Genomic DNA, 11,354 nt, shown 5'->3' on the forward strand with positions numbered 1-11,354 from the left:
AACTTGTTTGAATGGATTTTCCGTAAAGTTTTTCATCCTCTCTCTGTTCCTCGGTGAATTTGATCCTCCTCTTTCGATTCTAAATGACATGTTAAATTACCTTATCCTATCTTGAGTCAAACACCGCTCCCATCTGATCAAGATTAATGATTTTATGATATTTGTCTGGCAGTGGCACCGCCAGACTGGGCGGTTGCACCGCCCAGCACCCGAGAGCCGGGCGATGGCACCGCCTGGCTGGGCGGTGCCACCGCCCAGCACCCGAGTGCCAAGCGGTGGCACCGCTTGGTTGGGCGGTGGCACTGCCAGTCCACTGTCAGTGTCAGACACTGATAGGCGGTGGCACCACCACTTATAGGCGGTGGCACCGCTAGCATCGGGAACCAAAGAGAATTCAAATTTTTGAGCCCAAATTTGCATCCTCTTGAGGCCTATAAATACCCCTCAATTCTCAGCTGAGATTACAACTTTTGAGAAGCAATTGATTGAGAGAAAGGTCTTAGAAAAGTTTTAGCAAGTCTTGTTTTCAATTTGCTAGAGTGTTCACCTCCTTCTTTCTTACTGAAAATTTATAAGAGTGTGAACCGCTTGTAAAAAGTTGTAAGAGGGGTATTTGTCCTTCCCTTTCAAGAGATTTGCTAGTGGAAGGTGGGAGTCTCATCGAAGAGGGCCTCGCAAGTGGATGTAGGTCATTTGACCGAACCACTTTAAAATCGGCATGATCTCTGGTTTGCATTTTATTATCACTATTTACAGTACTGCAAACCTTCTTAGGTGCTTTATTTCCTCATTACCTTTGCTGCATACCTTTACGAACACACGTTCAAGTTAAGCTTTTCAAGTTCGGTTTTTATCGTATCAAAAGATTTGTCGAAACCAAAGTTTTAATCCGCTGCCCTAATTCACCCCCCCCCCCCTCTTAGTGCCGCTCTGATCCTAACAATTGAGTGTCAAAAGAGGATCATCTACTCTCGGTGTCATGAGAGGAATATCTCATATGTTCTTACTCAGACAAATCCTTGGCCAGAGTCATTCGGGTTAAGAGAGAAAGAGTTCTTCGGAAGAATCTGATTAGAGCGAGACTCAAGTAGAAACTGCATGGGCCTAACAGCACCATGCCCAGTATACAATCCCTGGAATATTAGATGGATGAGGGACTATAGGTACATAGTAACTTAGGATAGATAGGTCCAAAAGATTAGATTCCCTAGTATCGTCTGGGGACTGTGGCGTAGTGGCCTAGTACATTCGCAGTCGATGAGTCGAGTGAATTATTATAGAGATAATAATTCACTAAGCCAGAAGGAGTTCTGACAAGTATGACTCACAGCCAGCTCGATATTGGGCCTAGAGGGTCACAAACATATGGTAGGCGATGCGACGAGTAGAGGTTCGGATATGAGATATCCACTGGAGCTCATATCTTATTAGATATCCAATAAGCCCTTGAATTATTGAATCATATGTATAAGATCCAATAAGAGCTAATAAGATATTATTAGGTAGAGACAAACTAATCTAAGTGGCTTGGGTAGTTGGATAGAGATCAAGTACCCAATATGGTAGGATCCATTAGGGTTAAGTTAATAGGAGGCCTCTATAAATAGGAAGGAATCAAAGACTCATAGGCTAAAGGTTCTTTTTGGCTACCTCCTATTCTCCTCTCTCCCTCTCCTCCTCATATTGCAGCCTCTATTTGGGGCATGTGGACAGCAAGAAGGGGCAACCACTTCTTGATTGTATGGTACGTGCGAGGAAGAGTTTTGGGCAGTGATTTGAGGAGCATCTTCGTAGCCTCTATTGTGTGGATCACCACTAGATAGGAGGACAGTTGACCTCATTCATCCTCTCCCATAGATCTGTGGGTTTTTAAGGATATACAATCTCCCTAGGTAATTCTCTTACGCGTAGTTTTTTGGTTTCGTTGGTTTTTGCACACCAACTTTTGCACGATGATAAAACCTTCTTTTCTATGAAAATTTTGAGATTTTTTTTATATTCTTCTACTGCACATGTGATATCACCCTAGGTTTTTCAATAGTTGTATCAGAGCCAAGTTGCTCATGCAAAAGATTGGCTTTTAAACTACTTGTGTTGTGTTTTGTGCGATTGCTGTGATTTTTTTGTTGTAATTTTCAAATATGTGCTACACCTTTTCTTGTTGTTAAAAGGTGTTTTAGATAGGGTTTTTTTTATTAAATTTTTTGACACAAAAGGGGAAGAAAGGGCAGTAACTATTGCTGCCCCTTGGATTGGCCGAAGGTTGCTTGCAACCTTGGCCGAGAGCTCCAATTTACTGATCTTGGCCTAGCCAAAAGTAGCAGAAATGAGAGCAACATGGCTGCCCTCAACCTGCTGCATGGCAGGCCCTATAGCTAGGTTTCCTAGCTTCAAGGGGCACCCTTGGCCGTAGGGGTTGCCCAAGCGATCAGGAGTTCTGGCCGCATGGGGCACCTGCAGCCCTATAGCCATAGTTTCCTAGCTACAAGGGACTCCTTGGTGGTTAGGGTTTCCTAGACATGCAAGGCAGTCTAGTTGCCTAGGAGTCCAAGTTTTCAAGGAGTCTATATATGGTAAGATTTCCTTACTTAAGAAGGAACTACCTGCTATGTGGGGAACTTGCCATATGGGGTATCCTATGGTAGGGTTCCCAAAATACTGCATATAATTAATTAAAATAGTTTAATTAATTATTATTATCTAGTAGTCCTACATGGTGATGTGTACATGTGATGTGTGATGTGGACGGATGATCATGGACTATGTAATGTATGTGTATATGTGATGTGATTATTATTATTATTGGGGCCTGCGAGCCTCCAATTTATTTCTCATTCATTGTTGGGCCTGCATGTCCGTGATTAAGTTGTAATTATATAAAAATGCATAGTAGGAGCTATTAAATCTCATATTTTGATGATGAAACCAATTGACAAGTGTTTATGATTTGATCTGTATTTTTAGTGACGCAGGATGCTTCGATCCGAGAGAGACATTTAAAATAGTAAGAATCATATTGGGCCAGAGAAACATGTCAGAAGATTGCACGTCACGCCGAAGGATCGGTCGACGTATCGACAAAAGGCATCGGGCCATGAGTTCGGGCATCGGGCTAAGAAGAGCGGATATTGCGCCAAGGATATCGGAGTTGCAGAGGTCAAATGACCGATTGGGCAATAGGCCGCAAGAGAGGATAATGCACTGAAGAAACAAACGAAGCGTCGATGGACCAATGACATGCCAGATAACATGATTCATACTTAGTAATAATTGTCTAGATTGAAGTGTGTTTTACATGTGCAGGATTAACTACGATAGTAAGGCATAAAGAAAAATGAAGTCTTGGAGTCAAGAACGCGATTTCGTTGGGAATTCGAGAGTTCATCGAAAGTCCATACGTTCATCGGAAGTTCTGCCGGAATTGACTTAGAAGTCTAGGAGCTTGCCAAAGAAGCTCGTTGGAACTCGCCAAAAAGATCATCGTCAAGTCCAGGAACTCGCCAAAAAGATCATCGCCAAAAAGCTCGTTCGAGAGTTCGTCGGAAGTTTGGACGTTTGTCGGAAGTTTTGTCGGAATTGACCGAGAAGTCCTGGAGCTTGCCAAAGAAGCTCATCAAAACTAGCCAAGAAGATCGTCGTGAAGTCCACCGGAACATTGCTGAGAGATCATCGGAAGTTCACCAGAAGATCGCTAGAAGCTCGCCGGAAGAAACCAGACTTATCTTGGTTAGAATATGTCTTAGGAATCGTAGTTAGTACATAATTAGAGTTAGGATTGGGAGGTAATCCCATCAACTCTGTTAGGGGCCAATTGGGCCCAAAGTTGGGCTGGTTTGGGCTGGATTCAAGGCCCAACCAGAGTGCTAAAAGCGTGGCTGGTAGTGGCACCGCTTGAGGAACAGCACCCCAGGAAATCTGGGTGATGGTACAGCCCTGTTGAATCTCGTATTTTGATGATGAAACTACTTGATATATGTTTATGATTTAATCTGTGTTTTGAGTGACGCAGGATGCCTCGATCAGGATGAGACAATTAAAGCAGGAAAATCATGTTGTGCCGGAGGAACATGTCAGAAGATTGGACGTCGGGCCGATGGATCGGTCGACGTGTCGACAGAAGGCTTCGGGCCGTGGACTTGGGCATCGGGCCAAGAAGAGCGGGTATTATGCCAAGGATATCGGAGTTGCGGAGCCAACTGGCCGATTGGGCAATAGGCCGCAGGAAAGGACGATGCGCCGAAGAATCGGACGAAACGTCGAGGGACCAATGACATGCCGGACAACTTGGTTAATTGCTTAGGATTAATTATCTCGATCGAAGTTTTGTTTTACATGTGCAGGATTAACTACGATGAAAGTAAGACATGCAGCAGGAGTTGCGCCGGAGTCATGACAATGATCACGTTGGGAGTTCGAGAGCTCGATGGAAGTTCGGACAGTCATCGGAGGTTCTGCGGGAACAAATCCGAGAAGTCCAGAAGCTTGCCAAAGGAGCTCGTCGGAACTTGCCAAGTGGATCATCGTAGTCCACGAGTTTGCCGGAAGTCCGCAGGAGAATCACCGAGGGTTCATCGGATGATCGACGGAAGTTTGCCGGAAACTCGCCGGAAGAAGCGAGTGACGCACAGAAGCAAGCTGCAGAATATGTCTTAGGAAATAATCGTAGTTAGCACTTTGATTAAGTTAGAAATGGGAGGTGATCCCATTAGCTTAATCTTGGGGCAATTGGGCCCCTGAAGAACTCAAATTGGGTCGAATGGTTCAACCCATTCGGACCCAGGTTGCTGTGGGAGGTGCAACCGCCCAAGCAGGGAGGTAGCACCGCCTAGGTTATGTCTCCCAGCGAGACTGGGCGGTGCAATCACCCCAGCCAAGAGGTGCAACCGCCCAGGGCTTAGTCTCCGAGCGAGACTGGGCGGTGCAACCTCCTTTGTCAGGAGGTAGCACCGCCAGAGCTCAAGTTTCGAGCTCTGCCAGGCGGTGCAACCTCCCCAGTCAGGAGGTGCAACCGCCTGAGCTCGGTCTTCGAGCTCTGGCAGAGAGGTGCAACCGCCCCTGACAGAGGTGGCACCGCCCAGAGGCTCAGTCTTCGAGCTCTGCCAGGCGGTGCAACCTCTCCAGTCAGGAGGTGCAACCGCCTGATCCCGGAATTCCGGGATTTGATCGTTTTGAGCTCCAAATTTGAACTGGGTTGGAGCCTATAAATACCCCACCCATTCAGCACTGAAAAGATACAGACCTACACCGAATTCTTGATCTTTTCTGTGATTCTAAGAGCTTAAATTTGTGTAAAGTCCAAAAGTTCTCCTCTTTCTGTTCTTCAAGTCTTGAGTTGTAAAGAGAGGAGAGAAAGGTTCTGTAAGGGTTGTCTCCTGAGCCCGTCAAAAGGAGTGAAACTGTAAAAGGGCAGTTGGCCTTCGCCTATTGAAGGAAGGCCTCTAGTTGACGTCGGTGACCTCGTCGGTGGAGGAAGCCAAAAGTGGAGTAGGTCAAGACTGACCGAACCACTCTAAATCTCTGGTTTGCTTTTATTTTGAGCACTTTATCATTACTGCAGACCTCCTACATTGCTACTGCTCTCTGCGCTTTTACGAACAAGTTTCTAAGTTCTGATCTTTCCGAATCTACATTCAGACGTAAATCGGTGTTTTCGTACGATCTTTACATTGTAGTTTACATTTACGTTTTGATTCTACTTATAACTACAAACTGTCTTCTGCGCTTTTACGAACGAGTGTCTAAGTTCAGATCTTTCTGAATCTGAGCTTAGAAGTAAACTGCGCTTAGACGTAAACTGTGTTTAGACACAAACTGCGCTTAGACGCAATCTGCGCTTAGACGCAAACTGCGCTTAGATGCAAACTGCGCTTAGACGCAATCTGCATTTAGACGCAAACTGCATTTAGACGTAAACTGCGCTTAGACGCAAACTGTGTTTAGACATAAACTGCACTTAATCATAAGTAATCTTAGAATCAGCTTTTGCATCAAAATAGTTTTTATCGAACGAACGCAGCTTTCGTTTTTAATCGCTGAAAGATTTTCGCTGCACTAATTCACTCCCCCCCCCTCTTAGTGCTCTCGATCCTAACAAGCCCAAGCTGGGCAGTGGTACCGCCGACAGTGAATGCTGCCAATGGTGGTACTGCCCTAGTCAGGCGGTGGTACCACCCAATAGCAGATCCTACGATAGTAGTACCACCCAAGAATGGCGGTGGTACCGCCAGTACCCAAGAAACCTAGGATGAGACCTTTTTAGGCTCCAAGTTTAAATCAACTTGAAGCTTATAAATATCTCTCTCATCCCTAGTTAAATAACATATAATTGAGAGCAAAAAAGAAAGAAAACTCTGTTGCAATTGTGTGTGAAACTCCTCTCAAAGTTCTAAGTGTTAGAATAGTTTGAGAGAGGAGTAAGTGGGGGTGTAAGGGTTATCTCCTAAACCTGGTAAAAGGATAATTGAGTTGTAAAAGGTGGTTAGTCTTCGCTTATTGAAGGAAGACTGATAGTGGATACCGGTGGCCTCGACAGAGGAGGAATCGGGAGTGGATATAGGTCACGATGACTAAACCACTATAAACTCGGTTTCCATTTACTTTGAGCAATTTACTTTTATAGCAAACTTCATCTAGTCCTTATTGTGCTTTTACTACACCTACGCTCTTCTATACGCTTTCAAGCTATCTTTACGAATCGGTTTCAATGTACGAAAGATTTACGAATCGAAGAATTTTTCGAAATCGATGATTTTACCACTACACTAACTCACCCCCCCCCCCCCCCCCCCCCTAGTGTCGACTCATTCCTAACATGAAGCCTCCTCTTCGGAGTCCCGAAGTATGCTTTCTGGGGGGAACAAATGATATAGAATGTGCTGACATTAGCCTTGACCTGCCAATTGACTACCGCCAAGACGTTGGCGAGGGCGAAGAGAAGCCCACATCACCCTTCCCCAATGACGAACGATAAGGCTATTAGGAAATCTTAATATATCATCACATGCATAGTGAAAAATAGAAAACAAAACTAGTTTCCCAAAAGAATGATATAGGAACTTCGTGCGAAGATTAGGAGCGAAAACTCAATAAACCAAAAAATCTCATAAGATTCGTGAGACATTCTCACTTAGGGAGAGATCGTATATCCCCGTAAAATCACATATCTAAGTCCATGGATGAAGGAGGTTAGATGTCCTCCTTCTAGCGGTGATTCACACGGCAAATGAAGTAGTAACGCTCCTCCTTTTGTAGCATGAATCATCGTAGTCTTCACGTATCATCTCGTAGTAGTGATCAAGAAGGGTTGGCCCCTTCTGACTATCCTCTTGCACCACCAAGAGGGCTATCGATTGAGAAGGAGAGGGAGGGAGGAGAGTAGGAGGTGGAAGCCAATTAGGTCTAGCCTATGACCCATTTGGTTCCCTCCTATTTATAGACGTCCCTATCAACTTAACCCTAATAGATCCTATCCTATTGGGTATTTGATCTATATCCAACTACCTTACCATCTTATATTAATGGATCTCTATCCAATAATCACTATTTACTCTTATTGGGTCTCACCCAAAAGATCCAATAATACAAGAGCTTATTGGATATCCAATAAAATAAGGGCTCGACAAATATCTCATATCCAATACCGAGCTAGCCATGAGTTACACCTATCAGAACTCTTTCTGACTTAATGAATTATTATCTCTATAATAATTCACTCAACTTAGCAACTATGGATATGCTAGGCCACTACGCCATAATCCCCAAACGATACAAGGGAATCCAATCCATTGGATATATCTACTCTCGATTACTATGTATCTATAATCCCTCATCTATCTAGTATCCCAGAGATCATAGATTTGGCATGGTACTATCAGGCCATATAGAATCTACTCGAGCCTCACTCTAATCAAACTGTACTCAAGAACACGTAGAACATTCCTCCCATGACATTGAGAGCGAATAATCATTTATCGACACTTAATCGCTCTCGTAAAGTTGACTACCACTCTCGATGACCGATTGTACTAAATCTGAAACTTCCAGAACCATAAGTATAGTATCAAAGAGTGGAGTACTCATACAAGACATCCTTAGTGTCTTAAGTTTAAGGACCAAACACACAATTGAGACCATGAAACTCTTGTCTAATGATGAGGTATTGTTAACCATCCAGCATTCCGTGAGCGGATCATTCAATGAACTCATTCTCTAATAAGCACTTGCATTCTATCTCTAGTGTCCCCACACAAACAACTATGAGACTAGCCATCTCCATCATATAGATGGGTATACAATACATCAATCTGTTCGGCTATCTCGATGTCCCTATTGAGTAACCTATATAGTGAAATCTAGGGGTGACATTACATGTGCAGTGGAAGAACATAAAACAAAAACTCTAAATTTTTCAAAAAGTGTTCATCATCGTGCGAAGATTGGTGTGTAAAAACTTACAAAATTGAAAACCACATATAAGATAGTTATGTTATTTAGGGAGATCGTATATCCCTAAATTCCTACAGATCTATAAGAGAGGATGAAAGAGGTCAAGCATCCTCCTCTCTAGCGGTGATCTACATGGTAGGGGTTACGAAGATGCTCCACAAATCGCTGCCTAAATCTCAACATCTTCTATCTGAGGAGGAGAAGGGGAGAGGAGAATAGGAGGTGGCAACCAAGAACCCTAGCCTATGAACCCTTTGGTTCTCTCCTATTTATAGAGGCCCCCTATCAACTTAACCCTAATGAATCCTGTCCTATTGGGTATTGGATGTCCATCCAACTATCCAAGCCTCTTAGATTAGTGGATCTCTATCCAATAATCTCTCATTGGCTCTTATTGGATCTCATCCATATGATCCAATAATTCAGGGTCTTATTGGATACCCAAGATAGGGGCTTCGACGGATATCATATATCTGAACCTCTACTCGTCGCAATACATATTATATGTGTGTGACCCTCTAGGCCCAATATCAAGTTGGCCATGAGTCATACATATCAGAACTCCTTCTAGCTCAATAAATTATTATCTTCATAATAATTCACTCGACTCATCAACTACGAACGTACTAGGCCATTACACTATAGTCCCCAAACGATACAGGGGAATCCAATCCTTTGGATATATTTATCTTTAATTACCGTGTACCTATAGTCCCTCATCCATTTATTATCCTAGAGATCGTATACCGGATATGGTGTTGTTAGACTCATACGGTTTCTCCTCGAGTCTCATTCTAATCGGATTCTCCCAAAGAACTCTTTCTCTCTCAATCCGAATGACCTTGGCTAAGGATTTGTCTGAGCAAGAATATATGAGATATTCCTCTCATGATACCGAGAGGGGATGATCTTCTATCAACACTTAATAGTCCTCGTAAGGTTGGCTGCCACTCTTGATGACCGATTGTACTAGATCTGAAACTTTATAAGTCAAGTATCAAAGAGTGGAGTACTCATACAGGACATCCTTGGTGTTTCAAATCTAAGGACCAAGTTCACTAGTGGGACGACGGAATCATTGTATGATAATGAGGTATCATCAAAACTATCCAGTATTCCGTGAGCAGATCTATCAGTGAATACATTCTCCAATGAGCACCTGCACTGTAGCCTTAGTATCTCTACCCGAGCAGCTATGCGACCAACCACCTCCATCATATAGATGAGTATACAACACACTAGTCTGTTTGGTTATCTCGATGTCCCTTTCGAGTAACATATGACCAAGATTATTTAGTGTATGTGTTTAAAAGTGAATTGGTCTCATTATTGTGATCTTATCACGATTCAATTCTCATTGCACAGATCTATAGACATAACAATATATTTATAAATTAAGCAATATAAAGTGAAAAAATATCATAATAATAATGTGCAAAAAGATTGCATGTCATGTTACATGTGTCACCACTCACGTTATTGGCTTGCAGGACACCTATGACTAGCAACCTATGATCGAAAATATTTAAGGTATATGTTTATAAGTGAATTAATCTCATTATTATGATCTTATCATGATTCAATTCTCATTGCACAAATCCAAAGACATCACAGTATGTTAAGCAGGTAATATAAAATGAGAAAATCTAATAATAATAATAATAATAAGTAAAATGACTGTATAGCATGTCACACGTGTCATCACTCACGTGAATGACTTGCTAGACACTTATAACTAGTAAGGGTAGCAACATACTACCCCTGATAGATTGTAACTTAAGGGAAGGCGGTATAGATTGATCGTCAGGAGTAATAACCCCTCGGTAATAAGGCCTGTTTGCCCCCTCTCTCATTGGCTTGAATAGATGATCATCGTCTGCCTATCTTTGGTAGTCACCAGGACTGACAAACGACACCCCTATAGTCATCCTTCACTCGTAGGGAACTATGCCAATCCGTCGTTCGCATAAATGAGTCACAGGAGGGCGTGTGAACTAGTCCTCATCAGTTGTTGGTCTCCCTTTTATCGGCTCCCCAAGTAGAAAGTTGGTCTCCAAAGCCTAAGCAAGAGATCGAATTGAAGAGCCTCTACTATTTCTATTCCTCTAAGATTAACTTTACTATTGGAGGGATTGAGTTAAGAAATCCCTCTGACACTAACCTCTTGTGCAAGGTCCTTGATGAAGTCAAGGCATGCCTCGATTGACCCTTAGAACACTAAGGAGGTCAGGCCCACCTCGATCCGACTTGAAAGCGATCTTAGACGCTTAACCGCCACCTCGAGATCACTTCGGTCAAACCTTCCCCGACTTCAACTACCTCACATAATCGCCACGTGGACTATCAGAATGAGCTTATACCTTCAAGATAGAATCAAACCGTATCGACCCACAATTAACTACATCAGTAAAAAAAAACACTAGTAATAACTTAAAAAAGGACATAGAGTAGTTATATTCTCTCTTCCTCTACAGTCAACAGAAGGGCTTATGTCATTCTGCCAAAAACAAATTGATAACAGGTGAGTAGCTAAAACATTATTGTGAGGGAAAATAGAACGCACCAACCGAATGCTGGCATATGGTCGCTACCATAATTGTTACCTCATAAGCAAGTCAGCTAACGAGGATACAGGTGTCTCCCATCCATGCCTATGAGTGAGGTCTCCCAAGAGCATTAGTCGCATATCGATGCTACCCGGCAATGTCAATTTTGGCACCCAAGCACGATATATTTTATTATTATTTATTTTATCAACAGTGTGGTATTACTTTTGCGACATGTTTTACTCGATGTTATGTTTTACTCGATATTGTTCGTTCGGATTACTTACTTTGAGTTCTTTTCGATACTTTGAAAATATTATGATTGTAAAATGTTAGAAAAACTTTAGACTTTTAAATACTTGT

Source organism: Musa acuminata, chromosome BXJ1-9 (genome assembly GCF_036884655.1).
Source record: "Musa acuminata AAA Group cultivar baxijiao chromosome BXJ1-9, Cavendish_Baxijiao_AAA, whole genome shotgun sequence".
NCBI classification, from domain to species: Eukaryota; Viridiplantae; Streptophyta; class Magnoliopsida; order Zingiberales; family Musaceae; genus Musa; species Musa acuminata.